The following is a 24115-nucleotide window of genomic DNA, read 5'->3' on the forward strand; positions in this document are numbered from 1 at the left end:
GAGTAAAAGTTTCTCCTGCAACACGTTCCCTTTGTGCTAGATGAACAAACGTCTCTCCACATGCTCAGTTCTGAGACATAAGTGTGTGTGAAAGCCGTCCTTCACCTAGCTTGTTGGGAACACAAAGTTTCTTTTCAGTTGCAAACTCCACTCCATACATATATATGGGGAGGTACTAGCTCCAACTCGGTTTTACAGTGAAAACTGCAGGAACTTCAAACCGGCACTAGGAAACAGGCTGAGAAACCAGAGTAAAAGTTTCTCCTGAAACCCGTTCCCTTTGTGATAGATGAACGAACGTCTCTCCACATGCTCATTTCTGAGAGATAAGTGTGTGTGAAAGCCGTCCTTCATCTATCTTGTTGGGAACACAAAGTTTCTTTTCAGTTGCAAACCCCACTCCATACATATATATGGGTAGGGACAAGCTCCAACTCGGTGTTTCAGTGAAAACTGCAGGAACTTCAAACCGGCACTAGGAAACAGACTGAGAAACCAGAGTAAATGTTTCACCTGCAACCCGTTCCCTTTGTGCTAGTTGAATGAACGTTTCTCCACATGCTCAGTTCTTAGAGAAATGTGTGTGTGAAAGCTGTCATTCAACTAGCTTGTTGGGAACACAAAGTTTCTTTTCAGTTGCAAACTCCACTCCATACATATATATGGGGAAGTACTAGCTCCAACTCGGTTTTACAGAGAAAACTGCAGGAACTTCAAACAGGCACTAGGAAACAGACTGAGAAACCAGAGTAAAAGTTTCCCCTTCAACCCGTTCCCTTTGTGCTAGATGAACGAACGTCTCTCCACATGCTCAGTTCTGAGAGATAAGTGTGTGTGAAAGCCGTCCTTCACCTAGCTTGTTGGGAACACAAAGATTCTTTTCACTTGCAAGCTCCACTCCATAAATATATATGGGGAGGTACTAGCTCCAACTCGGTTTTACAGTGAAAACTGCAGGAACTTCAAACCGGCACTAGGAAACAGACTGAGAAACCAGAGTAAAAGTTTCTCCTGCAACCCGTTCCCTTTGTGCTAGATGAACGAACGTCTCTCCACATGCTCAGTTCTGAGAGATAATTTGTGAGAAACCCTTCCTTCACCTAGCTTGTTGGGAACACAAAGTTTCTTTTCAGTTGCAAACTCCACTCCATACATATATATGGGGAGGTACTAGCTCCAACTCGGTTTTACAGTGAAAACTGCAGGAACTTCAAACCGGCACTAGGAAACAGACTGAGAAACCAGAGTAAAAGTTTCTCCTGCAACCCGTTCCCTTTGTGCTAGATGAACGAACGTCTCTCCACATGCTCATTTCTGAGAGATAAGTGTGTGTGAAAGCCGTCCTTCACCTATCTTGTTGGGAACACAAAGTTTCTTTTCAGTTGCAAACTCCACTCCATACATATATATGGGGAGGTACTAGCTCCAACTCGGTTTTACAGTGAAAACTGCAGGAACTTCAAACCGGCACTAGGAAACAGACTGAGAAACCAGTGTAAATATTTCCCCTGCACCCCGTTCCCTTTGTGCTAGATGAACGAACGTTTCTCCACATGCTCAGTTCTGAGATATATGTGTGTGTGAAAGCCGTCATTCAACTAGCTTGTTGGGAACACAAAGTTTCTTTTCAGTTGCAAACTCCACTCCATACATATATATGGGGAGGTACTAGCTCCAACTCGGTTTTACAGTGAAAACTGCAGGAACTTCAAACCGGCACTAGGAAACAGACTGAGAAACCAGAGTAAAAGTTTCTCCTGCAACCCGTTCCCTTTGTGCGAGATGAACGAACGTCTCTCCACATGCTCAGTTCTGAGAGATAAGTGTGTGTGAAAGCCGTACTTCACCTAGCTTGTTGGGAACACAAAGTTTCTTTTCAGTTGCAAACTCCACTCCATACGTATATATGGGGAGGTCCTAGCTCCAAATCTGTTTTACAGTGAAAACTGCAGGAACTTCAAACCGGCACTAGGAAACAGACTGAGAAACCAGAGTAAAAGTTTCTCCTGCAACCCGTTCCCTTTGTGCTAGATGAACGAACGTCTCTCCACATGCTCAGTTCTGAGAGATAATTTGTGTGAAACCCGTCCTTCACCTAGCTTTTTGGGAACACAAAGGTTCTTTTCAGTTGCAAACTCCACTCCATAACTATATATGGGGAGGTACTAGCTCCAACTCTCTTTTACAGTGAAAACTGCAGGAACTTCAAACCGGCACTAGGAAACAGACTGAGAAACCAGAGTAAATGTTTCTCCTGCATCCCGTTCCTTTTGTGCTAGATGAACGAACTTCTCTCCACATGCTCACTTCTGAGAGATAAGTGTGTGTGAAAGCCTTCCTTCACCTAGCTTGTTGGGAACACAAAGTTTCTTTTCAGTTGCAAACTCCACTCCTTACATATATATGCGGAGGTACTAGCTCCAAATCGTTTTTACAGTGAAAACTGCAGGAACTTCAAACCGGCACTAGGAAACAGACTGAGAAACCAGAGTAAAAGTTTCTCCTGCAACCCGTTCCCTTTGTGCTAGATGAAGGAAATCTCTCCACATGCTCAGTTCTGAGAGATAAGTGTGTGTGAAAGCCGTCCTTCACCTAGCTTGTTGGGAACACTAAGTTTCTTTTCAGTTGCAAACTCCACTCCATATATATATATGAGGAGGTACTAGCTCCAACTCGGTTTTACAGTGAAAACTGCAGGAACTTCAAACCGGCACTAGGAAACAGACTGAGAAACCAGAGTAAAAGTTTCTCCTGCATCCCGTTCCTTTTGTGCTAGATGAACGAACTTCTCTCCACATGCTCAGTTCTGAGAGATAAGTGTGTGTGAAAGCCGTCATTCACCTAGCTTGTTGGGAACACAAAGTTTCTTTTCAGTTGCAAACTCCACTCCTTACATATATATGGGGAGGTACTAGCTCCAACGCGGTTTTACAGTGAAAACTGCAGGAACTTCAAACCGGCACTAGGAAACAGACTGAGAAACCAGAGTAAAAGTTTCTCCTGCAACCCGTTCCCTTGTGCTAGATGAAAGAACTTCTCTCCACGTGCTCAGTTCTGAGAGATAAGTGTGTGTGAAAGCCGTCCTTCACCTAGCTTGTTGGGAACACAATGTTCCTTTTCAGTTGCAAACTCCACTCCATATATATATATGGGTAGGGACTAGCTCGAACTCGGTTTTACAGTGAAAACTGCAGGAACTTCAAACCGGCACTAGGAAACAGACTGAGAAACCAGAGTAAAAGTTTCTCCTGCAATCCGTTCCCTTTTTTGCTAGATGAACGTACGTCTCTCCACATGTTCATTTCTGAGAGATAAGTGTGTGTGAAAGCCGTCCTTCACCTAGCTTCTGGGAACACAAAGTTTCTTTTCTGTTGCAAACTCCACTCCATACATATATATGGGGAGGTACTAGCTCCAACTCGGTTTTACAGTGAAAACTGCAGGAACTTCAAACCGGCACTAGGAAACAGACTGAGAAACCAGAGTAAAAGTTTCTCCTGCAACCAGTTCCCTTTGTGCTAGATGAACGAAAGTCTCTCCACATGCTCATTTCTGAGAGATATGTGTGTGTGAAAGCCGTCCTTCACCTATCTTGTTGGGAACACAAAGTTTCTTTTCAGTTGCAAACTCCACTCCATACATATATATGGGGAGGTACTAGCTCCAACTCGGTTTTACAGTGAAAACTGCAGGAACTTCAAACCGGCACTAGGAAACAGACTGAGAAACCAGAGTAAAAGTTTCTCCTGCAACCCGTTACATTTGTGCTAGATGAACGAACGTCTCTCCACATGCTCAGTTCTGAGAGATAAGTGTGTGTGAAAGCCGACCTTCACTTAGCTTGTTGGGAACACAAAGTTTCTTTTCAGTTGCAAACTCCACTCCATACATTTATATGGGGAGGTACTAGCTCCAACTCGGTTTTACAGTGAAAACTGCAGGAACTTCAAACCGGCACTAGGAAACAGACTGAGAAACCAGAGTAAAAGATTCTCCTGCAACCAGTTCCCTTTGTGCTAGATGAACGAACGTCTCTCCACATGCTCATTTCTGAGAGATAAGTGTGTGTGAAAGCCGTCCTTCACCTAGCTTGTTGGGAACACAAAGTTTCTTTTCAGTTGCAAACTCCACTCCATACATATATATGGGGAGGTACTAGCTCCAACTCGGTTTTACAGTGAAAACTGCAGGAACTTCAAACCGGCACTAGGAAAAATACTGAGAAACCAGAGTAAAAGTTTCTCCTGCAACCCGTTCCCTTTGTGCTAGATGAACGAACGTCTCTCCACTTGCTCACTTCTGAGAGATAAGTGTGTGTGAAAGCCGTCCTTCACCTAGCTTGTTGGGAACACAAAGTTTCTTTTCAGTTGCAAACTCCACTCCATACATATATATGGGGAGGTACTAGCTCCAAATCGGTTTTACAGTGAAAACTGCAGGAACTTCAAACCTGCACTAGGAAACAGACTGAGAAACCAGAGTAAAAGTTTCTCCTGCAACCAGTTCCCTTTGTGCTAGATGAACGAACGTCTCTCCACATGCTCCGTTCTGAGAGATAAGTGTGTGTGAAAGCCGTCCTTCACCTAGCTTGTTGGGAAAACAAAGTTTCTTTTCAGTTGCAAACTCCACTCCATACATATATATGGGGAGGTACTAGCTCCAACTCGGTTATACAGTGAAAACTGCAGGAACTTCAAACCGGCACTAGGAAACAGACTGAGAAAACTGAGTAAAAGTTTCTCCTGCAACCTGTTCCCTTTGTGCTAGAAGAACGAACGTCTCTCCACATGCTAATTTCTGAGAGATAAGTGTGTGTGAATGCCGTCCTTCACCTAGCTTGTTGGGAACACAAAGTTTCTTTTCAGTTGCAAACTCCACTCCATACATATATATGGGGAGGTACTAGCTCCAACTCGGTTTTACAGTGAAAACTGCAGGAACTTCAAACCGGCACTAGGAAACAGACTGAGAACCAGAGTAAAAGTTTCTCCTGCAACCCGTTCCCTTTGTGTTAGATGAACGACCGTCTCTCCACATGCTCAGTTCTGAGAGATAAGTGTGTGTGAAAGCCGTTCTTCACTTATCTTGTTGGGAACAAAAAGTTTCTTTTCAGTTGCAAACTCCACTCCATACATTTATAACGGGAGGTACTAGCTCCAACTCGGTTTTACAGGGAAAACTGCAGGAACTTCAAACCGGCACTAGGAAACAGACTGAGATACCAGAGTAAAAGTTTCTCCTGCAACCCGTTCCCTTTGTGCTAGATGAACGAACGTCTCTCCAATTGCTCAGTTCTGAGAGATAAGTGTGTGTGAAAGCCGTCCTTCAACTAGCTTGTTGGGAACACAAAGTTTCTTTTCAGTTGCAAACTCGACTCCATACATATATATGGGGAGGGAAGAGCTCCAACTCGGTTTTGCAGTGAAAACTGCAGGAACTTCAAACCGGCACTAGGAAACAGACTGAGAAACCAGAGTAAAAGTTTCTCCTGCAACCCGTTCCCTTTGTGCTAGATGAACGAACGTCTCTCCACATGCTCATTTCTGAGAGATAAGTGTGTGTGAAAGCCGTCCTTCACCTAGCTTGTTGGGAACACAAAGTTTCTTTTCAGTTGCAAACTCCACTCCATAAATATATATGGGGAGGTACTAGCTCCAACTCGGTTTTACAGTGAAAACTGCAGGAACTTCAAACCGGCACTAGGAAACAGACTGAGAAACCAGAGTAAAAGTTTCTCCTGCAACCCGTTCCCTTTGTGCTAGATGAACGAACGTCTCTCCACATGCTCAGTTCTGAGAGATAATTTGTGTGAAACCCGTCCTTCAGCTAGCTTGTTGGGAACACAAAGTTTCTTTTCAGTTGCAAACTCGACTCCATACATATATATGGGGAGGTACTAGCTCCAACTCTGTTTTACAGTGAAAACTGCAGGAACTTCAAACCGGCACTAGGAAACAGACTGAGAAACCAGAGTAAATGTTTCCCCTGCAACCCGTACCTTTGTGCTAGATGAACGAAAGTTTCTCCACATGCTCAGTTCTGAGAGATATGTGTGTGTGAAAGCCGTCATTCAACTAGCTTGTTGGGAACACAAAGTTTTTTTTCAGTTGCAAACTCCACTCCATACATATATATGGGGAGGTACTAGCTCCAACTCGGTTTTACAGTGAAAACTGCAGGAACTTCAAACCGGCACTAGGAAACAGACTGAGAAACCAGAGTAAAAGTTTCTCCTGCAACACGTTCCCTTTGTGCTAGATGAACGAACGTCTCTCCACATGCTAAGATCTGAGAGATAAGTGTGTGTGAAAGCCGTCCTTCACCTAGCTTGTTGGGAACACAAAGTTTCTTTTCAGTTGCAAACTCCACTCCATAAATATATATGGGGAGGTACTAGCTCCAAATCGGTTTTACAGAGAAATCTGAAGGAACTTCAAACCGGCACTAGGAAACAAACTGAGAAACCAGAGTAAAAGTTTCTCCTGCAACCCGTTCCCTTTGTGCTAGATGAACGAACGTCTCTCCACATGCTCAGTTCTGAGAGATAAGTGTGTGTGAAAGCCGTCCTTCAACTAGCTTGTTGGGAACACAAAGTTTCTTTTCAGTTGCAAACACGACTCCATACATATATATGGGGAGGGAAGAGCTCCAACTCGGTTTTACAGTGAAAACTGCAGGAACTTCAAACCGGCACTAGGAAACAGACTGAGAAACCAGAGTAAAAGTTTCTCCTGCAACCCGTTCCCTTTGTGCTAGATGAACGAACGTCTCTCCACATGCTCATTTCTGAGAGATAAGTGTGTGTGAAAGCCGTCCTTCACATAGCTTGTTGGGAACACAAAGTTTCTTTTCAGTTGCAAACTCCACTCCATAAATATATATGGGTAGGGACTAGCTCGAACTCGGTTTTACAGTGAAAACTGCAGGAACTTCAAACCGGCACTAGGAAAGAGACTGAGAAACCAGAGTAAAAGTTTCTCCTGCAACCCGTTCCCTTTGTGCTAGATGAACGAACGTCTCTCCACAAGCTCAGTTCTTAGAGATAATTGTGTGTGAAAGCCGTCCTTCACCTAGCTTGTTGGGAACACAAAGTTTCTTTTCAGTTGCAAACTCCACTCCATACATATATATGGGGAGGTACTAGCTCCAACTCGGTTTTACAGTGAAAACTGCAGGAACTTCAAAACGGCACTATTAAACAGGCTGAGAAACCAGTGTAAAAGTTTCTCCTGCAACCCGTTCCCTTTGTGCTAGATGAACGAACGTCTCTCCACATGCTCAGTTCTGAGAGATAAGTGTGTGTCAAAGCCGTCCTTCACCTAGCTTGTTGGGAACACAAAGTTTCTTTTCATTTGCAAACTCCATTCCATACATATATATGGGGAGGTACTAGCTCCAACTCGGTTATACAGTGAAAACTGCAGGAACTTCAAACCGGCACTAGGAAACAGACTGAGAAACCAGAGTAAAAGTTTCTCCTGCAACCCGTTCCCTTTGTGCTAGATGAACGTACGTCTCTCCACATGTTCAGTTCTGAGAGATAAGTGTGTGTGAAAGCCGACCTTCACCCAGCTTCTGGGATCACAAAGTTTCTTTTCAGTTGCAAACTCCACTCCATACATATATATGGGGAGGTACTAGCTCCAACTCGGTTTTACAGTGAAAACTGCAGGAACTTCAAACCGGCACTAGGAAACAGACTGAGAAACCAGAGTAAATGTTTCCCCTGCAACCCGTTCCCTTTGTGTTAGATGAACGACCGTCTCTCCACATGCTCAGTTCTGAGAGGTAAGTGTGTGTGAAAGCCGTCCTTCACTTAGCTTGTTGGGAACACAAAGTTTCTTTTCAGTTGAAAACTCCACTCCATATATTTATATGGGGAGGTACTAGCTCCAACTCGGTTTTACAGTGAAAACTGCAGGAACTTCAAACCGGCACTAGGAAACAGACTGAGAAACCAGAGTAAAAGTTTCTCCTGCAACCAGTTCCCTTTGTGCTAGATGAACGAACGTCTCTCCACATGCTCATTTCTGAGAGATAAGTGTGTGTGAAAGCCGTCCTTCACCTAGCTTGTTGGGAACACAAAGTTTCTTTTCAGTTGCAAACTCCACTCCATACATATATATGGGGAGGTACTAGCTCCAACTCGGTTTTACAGTGAAAACTGCAGGAACTTCAAACCGGCACTAGGAAACAGACTGAGAAACCAGAGTAAAAGTTTCTCCTGCAACCCTTTACATTTGTGCTAGATGAACGAACGTCTCTCCACATGCTCAGTTCTGAGAGATAAGTGTGTGTGAAAGCCGTCCTTCACTTATCTTGTTGGGAACACAAAGTTTCTTTTCAGTTGCAAACTCCACTCCATACATTTATAACGGGAGGTACTAGCTCCAACTCGGTTTTACAGGGAAAACTGCAGGAACTTCAAAGCGGCACTAGGAAACAGACTGAGATACCAGAGTAAAAGTTTCACCTGCAACCCTTTCCCTTTGTGCTAGATGAACGAACGTCTCTCCAAATGCTCAGTTCTGAGAGATAAGGGTGTGTGAAAGCCGTCCTTCACCTAGCTTGTTGGGAACACAAAGTTTCTTTTCAGTTGCAAACTCGACTCCATACATATATATGGGGAGGGAAGAGCTCCAACTCGGTTTTACAGTGAAAACTGCAGGAACTTCAAACCGGCACTAGGAAACAGACTGAGAAACCAGAGTAAAAGTTTCTCCTGCAACCCGTTCCCTTTGTGCTAGATGAACGAACGTCTCTCCACATGCTCATTTCTGAGAGATAAGTGTGTGTGAAAGCCGTCTTTCACCAAGCTTGTTGGGAACACAAAGTTTCTTTTCAGTTGCAAACTCCACTCCATAAATATATATGGGGAGGTACTAGCTCCAACTCGGTTTTACAGTGAAAACTGCAGGAACTTCAAACCGGCACTAGGAAACAGACTGAGAAACCAGAGTAAATGTTTCTCCTGCAACCCGTTCCCTTTGTGCTAGATGAACGAACGTCTCTCCACATGCTCAGTTCTGAGAGATAATTTGTGTGAAACACGTCCTTCACCTAGCTTGTTGGGAACACAAAGTTTCTTTTCAGTTGCAAACCCCACTCCATACATATATATGGGGAGGTACTATCTCCAACTCGATTTTACAGTGAAAACTGCAGGAACTTCAAACCGGCACTAGGAAACAGACTGAGAAACCAGAGTAAATGTTTCCCCTGCAACCCGTTCCCTTTTTGCTAGATGAACGAAAGTTTCTCCACATGCTCAGTTCTGAGAGATATGTGTGTGTGAAAGCCGTCTTTCAACTAGCTTGTTGGGAACACAAAGTTTCTTTTCAGTTGCAAACTCCACTCCATACATATATATGGGGAGGTAATAGCTCCAACTCGGTTTTACAGTGAAAACTGCAGGAACTTCAAACCGGCACTAGGAAACAGACTGAGAAACCAGAGTAAAAGTTTCTCCTGCAACATGTTCCCTTTGTGCTAGATGAACGAACGTCTCTCCACATGCTCATTTCTGAGAGATAAGTGTGTGTGAAAGCCGTCCTTCACCTAGCTTGTTGGGAACACAAAGTTTCTTTTCAGTTGCAAACTCCAATCCATAAATATATATGGGGAGGTACTAGCTCCAACCGGTTTTACAGAGAAATCTGCAGTAACTTCAAACCGGCACTAGGAAACAAACTGAGAAACCAGAGTAAAAGTTTCTCCTGCAACCCGTTCCCTTTGTGCTAGATGAACGAACGTCTCTCCACATGCTCAGTTCTGAGAGATAAGTGTGTGTGAAAGCCGTCCTTCAACTAGCTTGTTGGGAACACAAAGAATCTTTTCAGTTGCAAACTCGACTCCATACATATATATGGGGAGGGAAGAGCTCCAACTCGGTTTTACAGTGAAAACTGCAGGAATTTCAAACCGGCACTAGGAAACAGACTGACAAACCAGAGTAAAAGTTTCTCCTGCAACACGTTCCCTTTGTGCTAGATGAACGAACGTCTCTCCACATGCTCAGTTCTGAGAGATAAGTGTGTGTGAAAGCCGTCCTTCACCTAGCTTGTTGGGAACACAAAGTTTCTTTTCAGTTGCAAACTCCACTCCATAAATATATATGGGGAGGTACTAGCTCCAACTCGGTTTTACAGTGAAAACTGCAGGAACTTCAAACCGGCACTAGGAAACAGACTGAGAATCCAGAGTAAATGTTTCCCCTGCAACCCGTTCCCTTTGTGCTAGATGAACGAACGTTTCTCCACATGCTCAGTTCTGAGAGATATGTCTGTGTGAAAGCCGTCATTCAAGTAGCTTCTTGGGAACACAAAGTTTCTTTTCAGTTGCAAACCCCAATCCATACATATATATATGGAGGTACTAGATCCAACTCGGTTTTACAGTGAAAACTGCAGGAACTTCAAACCGGCACTAGGAAACAGACTGACAAACCAGAGTAAAAGTTTCTCCTGCAACACGTTCCATTTGTGCTAGATGAACGCACGTCTCTCCACATGCTCAGTTCTGAGAGATAAGTGTGTGTGAAAGCCGTCCTTCACCTACCTTGTTGGGAACACAAAGTTTCTTTTCAGTTGCAAACTCCACTCCATACATATATATGGGGAGGTACTAGCTCCAACTCGGTTTTACAGTGAAAAATGCAGGAACTTCAAACCGGCACTAGGAAACAGGCTGAGAAACCAGAGTAAAAGTTTCTCCTGCAACCCGTTCCCTTTGTGCTAGATGAACGAACGTCTCTCCACATGCTCAGTTCTGAGAGATAAGTGTGTGTGAAAGCCGTACTTCACCTATCTTGTTGGGAACACAAAGTTTCTTTTCAGTTGCAAACTCCACTCCATACATATATATGGGGAAGTACTAGCTCCAACTCGGTTTTACAGTGAAAACTGCAGGAACTTCAAACCGGCACTAGGAAACAGACTGAGAAACCAGTGTAAATATTTCCCCTGCACCCCGTTCCCTTTGTGCTAGATGAACGAACGTTTCTCCACATGCTCAGTTCTGAGATATATGTGTCTGTGAAAGCCGTCATTCAACTAGCTTGTTGGGAACACAAAGTTTCTTTTCAGTTGCAAAATCCACTCCATACATATATATGGGGAGGTACTAGCTCCAACTCGGTTTTACAGTGAAAACTGCAGGAACTTCAAACCGGCACTAGGAAACAGACTGAGAAACCAGAGTAAAAGTTTCTCCTGCAACCCGTTCCCTTTGTGCTAGATGAACGAACGTCTCTCCACATGCTCAGTTCTGAGAGATAAGTGTGTGTGAAAGCCGTCCTTCACCTAGCTTGTTGGGAACACAAAGTTTCTTTTCAGTTGCAAACTCCACTCCATACTTATATATGGGGAGGTACTAGCTCCAAATCTGTTTTACAGTGAAAACTGCAGGAACTTCAAACCGGCACTAGGAAACAGACTGAGAAACCAGAGTAAAAGTTTCTCCTGCAACCCGTTCCCTTTGTGCTAGATGAACGAACGTCTCTCCACATGCTCAGTTCTGAGAGATAATTTGTGTGAAACCCGTCCTTCACCTAGCTTGTTGGGAACACAAAGGTTCTTTTCAGTTGCAAACTCCACTCCATAACTATATATGGGGAGGTACTAGCTCCAACTCGGTTTTACAGTGAAAACTGCAGGAACTTCAAACCGGCACTAGGAAACAGACTGAGAAACCAGAGTAAATGTTTCTCCTGCATCCCGTTCCTTTTGTGCTAGATGAACGAACTTCTCTCCACATGCTCACTTCTGAGAGATAAGTGTGTGTGAAAGCCGTCCTTCACCTAGCTTGTTGGGAACACAAAGTTTCTTTTCAGTTGCAAACTCCACTCCTTACATATATATGCGGAGGTACTAGCTCCAAATCGGTTTTACAGTGAAAACTGCAGGAACTTCAAACCGGCACTAGGAAACAGACTGAGAAACCAGAGTAAAAGTTTCTCCTGCAACCCGTTCCCTTTGTGCTAGATGAAGGAACGTCTCTCCACATGCTCAGTTCTGAGAGATAAGTGTGTGTGAAAGCCGTCCTTCACCTAGCTTGTTGGGAACACTAAGTTTCTTTTCAGTTGCAAACTCCACTCCATATATATATATGGGGAGGTACTAGCTCCAACTCGGTTTTACAGTGAAAACTGCAGGAACTTCAAACCGGCACTAGGAAACAGACTGAGAAACCAGAGTAAAAGTTTCTCCTGCATCCCGTTCCTTTTGTGCTAGATGAACGAACTTCTCTCCACATGCTCAGTTCTGAGAGATAAGTGTGTGTGAAAGCCGTCATTCACCTAGCTTGTTGGGAACACAAAGTTTCTTTTCAGTTGCAAACTCCACTCCTTACATATATATGGGGAGGTACTAGCTCCAACGCGGTTTTACAGTGAAAACTGCAGGAACTTCAAACCGGCACTAGGAAACAGACTGAGAAACCAGAGTAAAAGTTTCTCCTGCAACCCGTTCCCTTGTGCTAGATGAAAGAACGTCTCTCCACGTGCTCAGTTCTGAGAGATAAGTGTGTGTGAAAGCCGTCCTTCACCTAGCTTGTTGGGAACACAATGTTTCTTTTCAGTTGCAAACTCCACTCCATATATATATATGGGTAGGGACTAGCTCGAACTCGGTTTTACAGTGAAAACTGCAGGAACTTCAAACCGGCACTAGGAAACAGACTGAGAAACCAGAGTAAAAGTTTCTCCTGCAACCCGTTCCCTTTTTTGCTAGATGAACGTACGTCTCTCCACATGTTCATTTCTGAGAGATAAGTGTGTGTGAAAGCCGTCCTTCACCTAGCTTCTGGGAACACAAAGTTTCTTTTCAGTTGCAAACTCCACTCCATACATATATATGGGGAGGTACTAGCTCCAACTCGGTTTTACAGTGAAAACTGCAGGAACTTCAAACCGGCACTAGGAAACAGACTGAGAAACCAGAGTAAAAGTTTCTCCTGCAACCAGTTCCCTTTGTGCTAGATGAACGAAAGTCTCTCCACATGCTCATTTCTGAGAGATAAGTGTGTGTGAAAGCCGTCCTTCACCTAGCTTGTTGGGAACACAAAGTTTCTTTTCAGTTGCAAACTCCACTCCATACATATATATGGGGAGGTACTAGCTCCAACTCGGTTTTACAGTGAAAACTGCAGGAACTTCAAACCGGCACTAGGAAACAGACTGAGAAACCAGAGTAAAAGTTTCTCCTGCAACCCGATACATTTGTGCTAGATGAACGAACGTCTCTCCACATGCTCAGGTCTGAGAGATTAGTGTGTGTGAAAGCCGTCCTTCACCTAGCTTGTTGGGAACACAAAGTTTCTTTTCAGTTGCAAACTCCACTCCATACATATATATGGGGAGGTACTAGCTCCAACTCGGTTTTACAGTGAAAACTGCAGGAACTTCAAACCTGCACTAGGAAACAGACTGAGAAACCAGAGTAAAAGTTTCTCCTGCAACCCGTTCCCTTTGTGCTAGATGAACGAACGTCTCTCCACATGCTCAGTTCTGAGAGATAAGTGTGTGTGAAAGCCGACCTTCACTTAGCTTGTTGGGAACACAAAGTTTCTTTTCAGTTGCAAACTCCACTCCATACATTTATATGGGGATGTACTAGCTCCAACTCGGTTTTACAGTGAAAACTGCAGGAACTTCAAACCGGCACTAGGAAACAGACTGAGAAACCAGAGTAAAAGTTTCTCCTGCAACCAGTTCCCTTTGTGCTAGATGAACGAAAGTCTCTCCACATGCTCATTTCTGAGAGATTAGTGTGTGTGAAAGCCGTCCTTCACCTAGCTTGTTGGGAACACAAAGTTTCTTTTCAGTTGCAAACTCCACTCCATACATATATATGGGGAGGTACTAGCTCCAACTCGGTTTTACAGTGAAAACTGCAGGAACTTCAAACCGGCACTAGGAAACAGACTGAGAAACCAGAGTAAAAGTTTCTCCTGCAACCCGATACATTTGTGCTAGATGAACGAACGTCTCTCCACATGCTCAGGTCTGAGAGATAAGTGTGTGTGAAAGCCGTCCTTCAACTAGCTTGTTGGGAACACAAAGTTTCTTTTCAGTTGCAAACTCGACTCCATACATATATATGGGGAGGGAAGAGCTCCAACTCGGTTTTACAGTGAAAACTGCAGGAACTTCAAACCGGCACTAGGAAACAGACTGAGAAACCAGAGTAAAAGTTTCTCCTGCAACCCGTTCCCTTTGTGCTAGATGAACGAACGTCTCTCCACATGCTCATTTCTGAGAGATAAGTGTGTGTGAAAGCCGTCCTTCACCTAGCTTGTTGGGAACACAAAGTTTCTTTTCAGTTGCAAACTCCACTCCATACATATATATGGGGAGGTACTAGCTCCAACTCGGTTTTACAGTGAAAACTGCAGGAACTTCAAACCGGCACTAGGAAACAGACTGAGAAACCAGAGTAAAAGTTTCTCCTGCAACCCGTTCCCTTTGTGCTAGATGAACGAACGTCTCTCCACATGCTCAGTTCTGAGAGATAATTTGTGTGAAACCCGTCCTTCACCTAGCTTGTTGGGAACACAAAGTTTCTTTTCAGTTGCAAACTCGACTCCATACATATATATGGGGAGGTACTAGCTCCAACTCTGTTTTACAGTGAAAACTGCAGGAACTTCAAACCGGCACTAGGAAACAGACTGAGAAACCAGAGTAAATGTTTCCCCTGCAACCCGTTCCTTTGTGCTAGATGAACGAAAGTTTCTCCACATGCTCAGTTCTGAGAGATATGTGTGTGTGAAAGCCGTCATTCAACTAGCTTGTTGGGAACACAAAGTTTTTTTTCAGTTGCAAACTCCACTCCATACATATATATGGGGAGGTACTAGCTCCAACTCGGTTTTACAGTGAAAACTGCAGGAACTTCAAACCGGCACTAGGAAACAGACTGAGAAACCAGAGTAAAACTTTCTCCTGCAACACGTTCCCTTTGTGCTAGATGAACGAACGTCTCTCCACATGCTAAATTCTGAGAGATAAGTGTGTGTGAAAGCCGTCCTTCACCTAGCTTGTTGGGAACACAAAGTTTCTTTTCAGTTGCAAACTCCACTCCTTAAATATATATGGGGAGGTACTAGCTCCAAATCGGTTTTACAGAGAAATCTGCAGGAACTTCAAACCGGCACTAGGAAACAAACTGAGAAACCAGAGTAAAAGTGTCTCCTGCTACCCGTTCCCTTTGTGCTAGATGAACGAACGTCTCTCCACATGCTCAGTTCTGAGAGATAAGTGTGTGTGAAAGCCGTCCTTCAACTTGCTTGTTGGGAACACAAAGTTTCTTTTCAGTTGCAAACTCGACTCCATACATATATATGGGGAGGGAAGAGCTCCAACTCGGTTTTACAGTGAAAACTGCAGGAACTTCAAACCGGCACTAGGAAACAGACTGAGAAACCAGAGTAAAAGTTTCTCCTGCAACCCGTTCCCTTTGTGCTAGATGAACGAACGTCTCTCCACATGCTCACTTCTGAGAGATAAGTGTGTGTGAAAGCCGTCCTTCACCTAGCTTGTTGGGAACACAAAGTTTCTTTTCAGTTGCAAACTCCACTCCATAAATATATATGGGTAGGGACTAGCTCGAACTCGGTTTTAAAGTGAAAACTGCAGGAACTTCAAACCGGCACTAGGAAAGAGACTGAGATACCAGAGTAAAAGTTTCTCCTGCAACCCGTTCCCTTTGTGCTAGATGAACGAACGTCTCTCCAATTGCTCAGTTCTGAGAGATAAGTGTGTGTGAAAGCCGTCCTTCAACTAGCTTGTTGGGAACACAAAGTTTCTTTTCAGTTGCAAACTCGACTCCATACATATATATGGGGAGGGAAGAGCTCCAACTCGGTTTTACAGTGAAAACTGCAGGAACTTCAAACCGGCACTAGGAAACAGACTGAGAAACCAGAGTAAAAGTTTCTCCTGCAACCCGTTCCCTTTGTGCTAGATGAACGAACGTCTCTCCACATGCTCATTTCTGAGAGATAAGTGTGTGTGAAAGCCGTCCTTCACCTAGCTTGTTGGGAACACAAAGTTTCTTTTCAGTTGCAAACTCCACTCCATACATATATATGGGGAGGTACTAGCTCCAACTCGGTTTTACAGTGAAAACTGCAGGAACTTCAAACCGGCACTAGGAAACAGACTGAGAAACCAGAGTAAAAGTTTCTCCTGCAACCCGTTCCCTTTGTGCTAGATGAACGAACGTCTCTCCACATGCTCAGTTCTGAGAGATAATTTGTGTGAAACCCGTCCTTCACCTAGCTTGTTGGGAACACAAAGTTTCTTTTCAGTTGCAAACTCGACTCCATACATATATATGGGGAGGTACTAGCTCCAACTCTGTTTTACAGTGAAAACTGCAGGAACTTCAAACCGGCACTAGGAAACAGACTGAGAAACCAGAGTAAATGTTTCCCCTGCAACCCGTTCCTTTGTGCTAGATGAACGAAAGTTTCTCCACATGCTCAGTTCTGAGAGATATGTGTGTGTGAAAGCCGTCATTCAACTAGCTTGTTGGGAACACAAAGTTTTTTTTCAGTTGCAAACTCCACTCCATACATATATATGGGGAGGTACTAGCTCCAACTCGGTTTTACAGTGAAAACTGCAGGAACTTCAAACCGGCACTAGGAAACAGACTGAGAAACCAGAGTAAAAGTTTCTCCTGCAACACGTTCCCTTTGTGCTAGATGAACGAACGTCTCTCCACATGCTAAATTCTGAGAGATAAGTGTGTGTGAAAGCCGTCCTTCACCTAGCTTGTTGGGAACACAAAGTTTCTTTTCAGTTGCAAACTCCACTCCTTAAATATATATGGGGAGGTACTAGCTCCAAATCGGTTTTACAGAGAAATCTGCAGGAACTTCAAACCGGCACTAGGAAACAAACTGAGAAACCAGAGTAAAAGTGTCTCCTGCAACCCGTTCCCTTTGTGCTAGATGAACGAACGTCTCTCCACATGCTCAGTTCTGAGAGAGAAGTGTGTGTGAAAGCCGTCCTTCAACTAGCTTGTTGGGAACACAAAGTTTCTTTTCAGTTGCAAACTCGACTCCATACATATATATGGGGAGGGAAGAGCTCCAACTCGGTTTTACAGTGAAAACTGCAGGAACTTCAAACCGGCACTAGGAAACAGACTGAGAAACCAGAGTAAAAGTTTCTCCTGCAACCCGTTCCCTTTGTGCTAGATGAACGAACGTCTCTCCACATGCTCACTTCTGAGAGATAAGTGTGTGTGAAAGCCGTCCTTCACCTAGCTTGTTGGGAACACAAAGTTTCTTTTCAGTTGCAAACTCCACTCCATAAATATATATGGGTAGGGACTAGCTCGAACTCGGTTTTACAGTGAAAACTGCAGGAACTTCAAACCGGCACTAGGAAAGAGACTGAGAAACCAGAGTAAATGTTTCTCCTGCAACCCGTTCCCTTTGTGCTAGATGAACGAACGTCTCTCCACAAGCTCAGTTCTTAGAGATAATTGTGTGTGAAAGCCGTCCTTCACCTAGCTTGTTGGGAACACAAAGTTTCTTTTCAGTTGCAAACTCCACTCCATACATATATATGGGGAGGTACTAGCTCCAACTCGGTTTTACAGTGAAAACTGCAGGAACTTCAAACCGGCACTATTAAACAGGCTGAGAAACCAGTGTAAAAGTTTCTCCTGCAACCCGTTCCCTTTGTGCTAGATGAACGAACGTCTCTCCACATGCTCAGTTCTGAGAGATAAGTGTGTGTCAAAGCCGTCCTTCACCTAGCTTGTTGGGAACACAAAGTTTCTTTTCAGTTGCAAACTCCATTCCATACATATGTATGGGGAGGTACTAGCTCCAACTCGGTTTTACAGTGAAAACTGCAGGAACTTCAAACCGGCACTAGGAAACAGACTGAGAAACCAGAGTAAAAGTTTCTCCTGCAACCCGTTCCCTTTGTGCTAGATGAACGTACGTCTCTCCACATGTTCAGTTCTGAGAGATAAGTGTGTGTGAAAGCCGTCCTTCACCTAGCTTCTGGGATCACAAAGTTTCTTTTCAGTTGCAAACTCCACACCATACATATATATGGGGAGGTACTAGCTCCAACTCGGTTTTACAGTGAAAACTGCAGGAACTTCAAACCGGCACTAGGAAACAGACTGAGAAACCAGAGTAAATGTTTCCCCTGCAACCCGTTCCCTTTGTGTTAGATGAACGACCGTCTCTCCACATGCTCAGTTCTGAGAGGTAAGTGTGTGTGAAAGCCGTCCTTCACTTAGCTTGTTGGGAACACAAAGTTTCTTTTCAGTTGCAAACTCCACTCCATATATTTATATGGGGAGGTACTAGCTCCAACTCGGTTTTACAGTGAAAACTGCAGGAACTTCAAACCGGCACTAGGAAACAGACTGAGAAACCAGAGTAAAAGTTTCTCCTGCAACCAGTTCCCTTTGTGCTAGATGAATGAACGTCTCTCCACATGCTCATTTCTGAGAGATAAGTGTGTGTGAAAGCCGTCCTTCACCTAGCTTGTTGGGAACACAAAGTTTCTTTTCAGTTGCAAACTCCACTCCATACATATATATGGGGAGGTACTAGCTCCAACTCGGTTTTACAGTGAAAACTGCAGGAACTTCAAACCGGCACTAGGAAACAGACTGAGAAACCAGAGTAAAAGTTTCTCCTGCAACCCTTTACATTTGTGCTAGATGAACGAACGTCTCTCCACATGCTCAGTTCTGAGAGATAAGTGTGTGTGAAAGCCGTCCTTCACTTATCTTGTTGGGAACACAAAGTTTCTTTTCAGTTGCAAACTCCACTCCATACATTTATAACGGGAGGTACTAGCTCCAACTCGGTTTTACAGGGAAAACTGCAGGAACTTCAAAGCGGCACTAGGAAACAGACTGAGATACCAGAGTAAAAGTTTCACCTGCAACCCTTTCCCTTTGTGCTAGATGAACGAACGTCTCTCCAAATGCTCAGTTCTGAGAGATAAGGGTGTGTGAAAGCCGTCCTTCAACTAGCTTGTTGGGAACACAAAGTTTCTTTTCAGTTGCAAACTCGACTCCATACATATATATGGGGAGGGAAGAGCTCCAACTCGGTTTTACAGTGAAAACTGCAGGAACTTCAAACCGGCACTAGGAAACAGACTGAGAAACCAGAGTAAAAGTTTCTCCTGCAACCCGTTCCCTTTGTGCTAGATGAACGAACGTCTCTCCAAATGCTCATTTCTGAGAGATAAGTGTGTGTGAAAGCCGTCTTTCACTTAGCTTGTTGGGAACACAAAGTTTCTTTTCAGTTGCAAACTCCACTCCATAAATATATATGGGGAAGTACTAGCTCCAACTCGGTTTTACAGTGAAAACTGCAGGAACTTCAAACCGGCACTAGGAACAGACTGAGAAACCAGAGTAAATGTTTCTCCTGCAACCCGTTCCCTTTGTGCTAGATGAACGAACGTCTCTCCACATGCTCAGTTCTGAGAGATAATTTGTGTGAAACCCGTCCTTCAACTAGCTTGTTGGGAACACAAAGTTTCTTTTCAGTTGCAAACTCCACTCCATACATATATATGGGGAGGTACTAGCTCCAACTCGATTTTACAGTGAAAACTGCAGGAACTTCAAACCGGCACTAGGAAACAGACTGAGAAACCAGAGTAAATGTTTCCCCTGCAACCCGTTCCCTTTTTGCTAGATGAACGAAAGTTTCTCCACATGCTCAGTTCTGAGAGATATGTGTGTGTGAAAGCCGTCATTCAACTAGCTTGTTGGGAACACAAAGTTTCTTTTCATTTGCAAACTCCACTCCATACATATATATGGGGAGGTACTAGCTCCAACTCGGTTTTACAGTGAAAACTGCAGGAACTTCAAACCGGCACTAGGAAACAGACTGAGAAACCAGAGTAAAAGTTTCTCCTGCAACCCGTTCCATTTGTGCTAGATGAACGAACGTCTCTCCACATGCTCATTTCTGAGAGATAAGTGTGTGTGAAAGCCGTCCTTCACCTAGCTTGTTGGGAACACAAAGTTTCTTTTCAGTTGCAAACTCCACTCCATAAATATATATGGGGAGGTACTACCTCCAACCGGTTTTACAGAGAAATCTGCAGTAACTTCAAACCGGCACTAGGAAACAAACTGAGAAACCAGAGTAAAAGTTTCTCCTGCAACCCGTTCCCTTTGTGCTAGATGAACGAACGTCTCTCCACATGCTCAGTTCTGAGAGATAAGTGTGTGTGAAAGCCGTCCTTCAACTAGCTTGTTGGGAACACAAAGTTTCTTTTCAGTTGCAAACTCGACTCCATACATATATATGGGGAGGGAAGAGCTCCAACTCGGTTTTACAGTGAAAACTGCAGGAACTTCAAACCGGCACTAGGAAACAGACTGAGAAACCAGAGTAAAAGTTTCTCCTGCAACCCGTTCCCTTTGTGCTAGATGAACGAACGTCTCTCCACATGCTCAGTTCTGAGAGATAATTTGTGTGAAACCCGTCCTTCACCTAGCTTGTTGGGAACACAAAGTTTCTTTTCAGTTGCAAACTCCACTCCATAAATATATATGGGGAGGTACTAGCTCCATCTCGGTTTTACAGTGAAAACTGCAGGAACTTCAAACCGGCACTAGGAAACAAACTGAGAAACCAGAGTAAAAGTTTCTCCTGCAACCCGTTCCCTTTGTGCTAGATGAACGAACGTCTCTCCACATGCTCAGTTCTGAGAGATAAGTGTGTGTGAAACCCGCCCTTCACCTATCTTGTTGGGAACACAAAGTTTCTTTTCAGTTGCAAACTCCACTCCATACATATACATGGGGAGGTACTAGCTCCAACTCGGTTTTACAGTGAAAACTGCAGGAACTTCAAACCGGCACTAGGAAACAGACTGAGAAACCAGAGTAAAAGTTTCTCCTGCAACCCGTTCCCTTTGTGCTAGATGAACGAACGTCTCTCCACATGCTCAGTTCTGAGAGATAAGTGTGTGTGAAAGCCGTCCTTCACCTAGCTTGTTGGGAACACAAAGTTTCTTTTCAGTTGCAAACTCCACTCCATAAATATATATGGGGAGGTACTAGCTCCAACTCGGTTTTACAGAGAAATCTGCAGGAACTTCAATCCGGCACAAGGAAACAAACTGAGAAACCAGAGTAAAAGTTTCTCCTGCAACCCGTTCCCTTTGTGCTAGATGAACGAACGTCTCTCCACATGCTCAGTTCTGAGAGATAATTGGGTGTGAAACCCGTCCTTCACCTATCTTGTTGGGAACACAAAGTTTCTTTTCAGTTGCAAACTCCACTCCATACATATATACGGGGAGGTACTAGCTCCAACTCGGATTTACAGTGAAAACTGCAGGAACTTCAAACCGGCACTAGGAAACAGACCGAGAAACCAGAGTAAAAGTTTCTCCGGCAACCCGTTCCCTTTGTGCTAGATGAACGAACGTCTCTCCACATGCTCAGTTCTGAGAGATAAGTGTGTGTGAAAGCCGTCCTTCACCTAGCTTGTTGGGAACACAAAGTTTCTTCTCAGTTGCAAACTCCACTCCATACATTTATATGGGGAGGTACTAGCTCCAACTCGGTTTTACAGTGAAAACTGCAGGAACTTCAAACCGGCACTAGGAAACAGACTGAGAAACCAGAGTAAAAGTTTCTCCTGCAACCCGTTCCCTTTGTGCTAGATGAACGAACGTCTCTCCACATGCTCATTTCTGAGAGATAAGTGTGTGTGAAAGCCGTCCTTCACCTAGCTTGTTGGGAACACAAAGTTTCTTTTCAGTTGCAAACTCCACTCCATACATATATATGGGGAGGTACTAGCTCCAACTCGATTTTACAGTGAAAACTGCAGGAACTTCAAACCGGCACTAGGAAACAGACTGAGAAACCAGAGTAAAAGTTTCTCCTGCAACCCGTTCCCTTTGTGCTAGATGAACGAACGTCTCTCCACATGCTCAGTTCTGAGAGATAAGTGTGTGTGAAAGCCGTCCTTCACCTAGCTTGTTGGGAACACAAAGTTTCTTTTCAGTTGCAAACTCCACTCCATAAATATATATGGGGAGGTACTAGCTCCAACTCGGTTTTACAGAGAAAACTGCAGGAACTTCAAACCGGCACTAGGAAACAAACTGAGAAACCAGAGTAAAAGTTTCTCCTGCAACCCGTTCCCTTTGTGCTAGATGAACGAACGTCTCTCCACATGCTCAGTTCTGAGAGATAATTTGTGTGAAACCCGTCCTTCACCTAGCTTGTTGGGAACACAAAGTTTCTTTTCAGTTGCAAACTCCACTCCATAAATATATATGGGGAGGTACTAGCTCCATCTCGGTTTTACAGAGAAAACTGCAGGAACTTCAATCCGGCACTAGGAAACAAACTGAGAAACCAGAGTAAAAGTTTCTCCTGCAACCCGTTCCCTTTGTGCTAGATGAACGAACGTCTCTCCACATGCTCAGTTCTGAGAGATAAGTGTGTGTGAAACCCGCCCTTCACCTATCTTGTTGGGAACACAAAGTTTCTTTTCAGTTGCAAACTCCACTCCATACATATACATGGGGAGGTACTAGCTCCAACTCGGTTTTACAGTGAAAACTGCAGGAACTTCAAACCGGCACTAGGAAACAGACTGAGAAACCAGAGTAAAAGTTTCTCCTGCAACCCGTTCCCTTTGTGCTAGATGAACGAACGTCTCTCCACATGCTCAGTTCTGAGAGATAAGTGTGTGTGAAAGCCGTCCTTCACCTAGCTTGTTGGGAACACAAAGTTTCTTTTCAGATGCAAACTCCACTCCATAAATATATATGGGGAGGTACTAGCTCCAACTCGGTTTTACAGAGAAATCTGCAGGAACTTCAAACCGGCACAAGGAAACAAACTGAGAAACCAGAGTAAAAGTTTCTCCTGCAACCCGTTCCCTTTGTGCTAGATGAACGAACGTCTCTCCACATGCTCAGTTCTGAGAGATAAGTGGGTGTGAAACCCGTCCTTCACCTATCTTGTTGGGAACACAAAGTTTCTTTTCAGTTGCAAACTCCACTCCATACATATATACGGGGAGGTACTAGCTCCAACTCGGATTTACAGTGAAAACTGCAGGAACTTCAAACCGGCACTAGGAAACAGACCGAGAAACCAGAGTAAAAGTTTCTCCGGCAACCCGTTCCCTTTGTGCTAGATGAACGAACGTCTCTCCACATGCTCAGTTCTGAGAGATAAGTGTGTGTGAAAGCCGTCCTTCACCTAGCTTGTTGGGAACACAAAGTTTCTTCTCAGTTGCAAACTCCACTCCATACATTTATATGGGGAGGTACTAGCTCCAACTCGGTTTTACAGTGAAAACTGCAGGAACTTCAAACCGGCACTAGGAAACAGACTGAGAAACCAGAGTAAAAGTTTCTCCTGCAACACGTTCCCTTTGTGCTAGATGAACGAACGTCTCTCCACATGCTCAGTTCTGAGAGATAAGTGTGTGTGAAAGCCGTCCTTCACCTAGCTTGTTGGGAACACAAAGTTTCTTTTCAGTTGCAAACTCCACTCCATACATATATATGGGGAGGTACTAGCTCCAACTCGATTTTACAGTGAAAACTGCAGGAACTTCAAACCGGCACTAGGAAACAGACTGAGAAACCAGAGTAAAAGTTTCTCCTGCAACACGTTCCCTTTGTGCTAGATGAACGAACGTCTCTCCACATGCTCAGTTCTGAGAGATAAGTGTGTGTGAAAGCCGTCCTTCACCTAGCTTGTTGGGAACACAAAGTTTCTTTTCAGTTGCAAACTCCACTCCATAAATATATATGGGGAGGTACTAGCTCCAACTCGGTTTTACAGAGAAAACTGCAGGAACTTCAAACCGGCACTAGGAAACAAACTGAGAAACCAGAGTAAAAGTTTCTCCTGCAACCCGTTCCCTTTGTGCTAGATGAACGAACGTCTCTCCACATGCTCAGTTCTGAGAGATAAGTGTGTGTGAAACCCGTCCTTCACCTATCTTGTTGGGAACACAAAGTTTCTTTTCAGTGGCAAACTCCACTCCATACATATATATGGGGAGGTACTAGCTCCAACTCGGTTTTACAGTGAAAACTGCAGGAACTTCAAACCGGCACTAGGAA

The sequence above is a fragment of the Camelus bactrianus genome, chromosome 21, assembly GCF_048773025.1.
Source record: "Camelus bactrianus isolate YW-2024 breed Bactrian camel chromosome 21, ASM4877302v1, whole genome shotgun sequence".
Lineage (NCBI taxonomy): Eukaryota > Metazoa > Chordata > Mammalia > Artiodactyla > Camelidae > Camelus > Camelus bactrianus.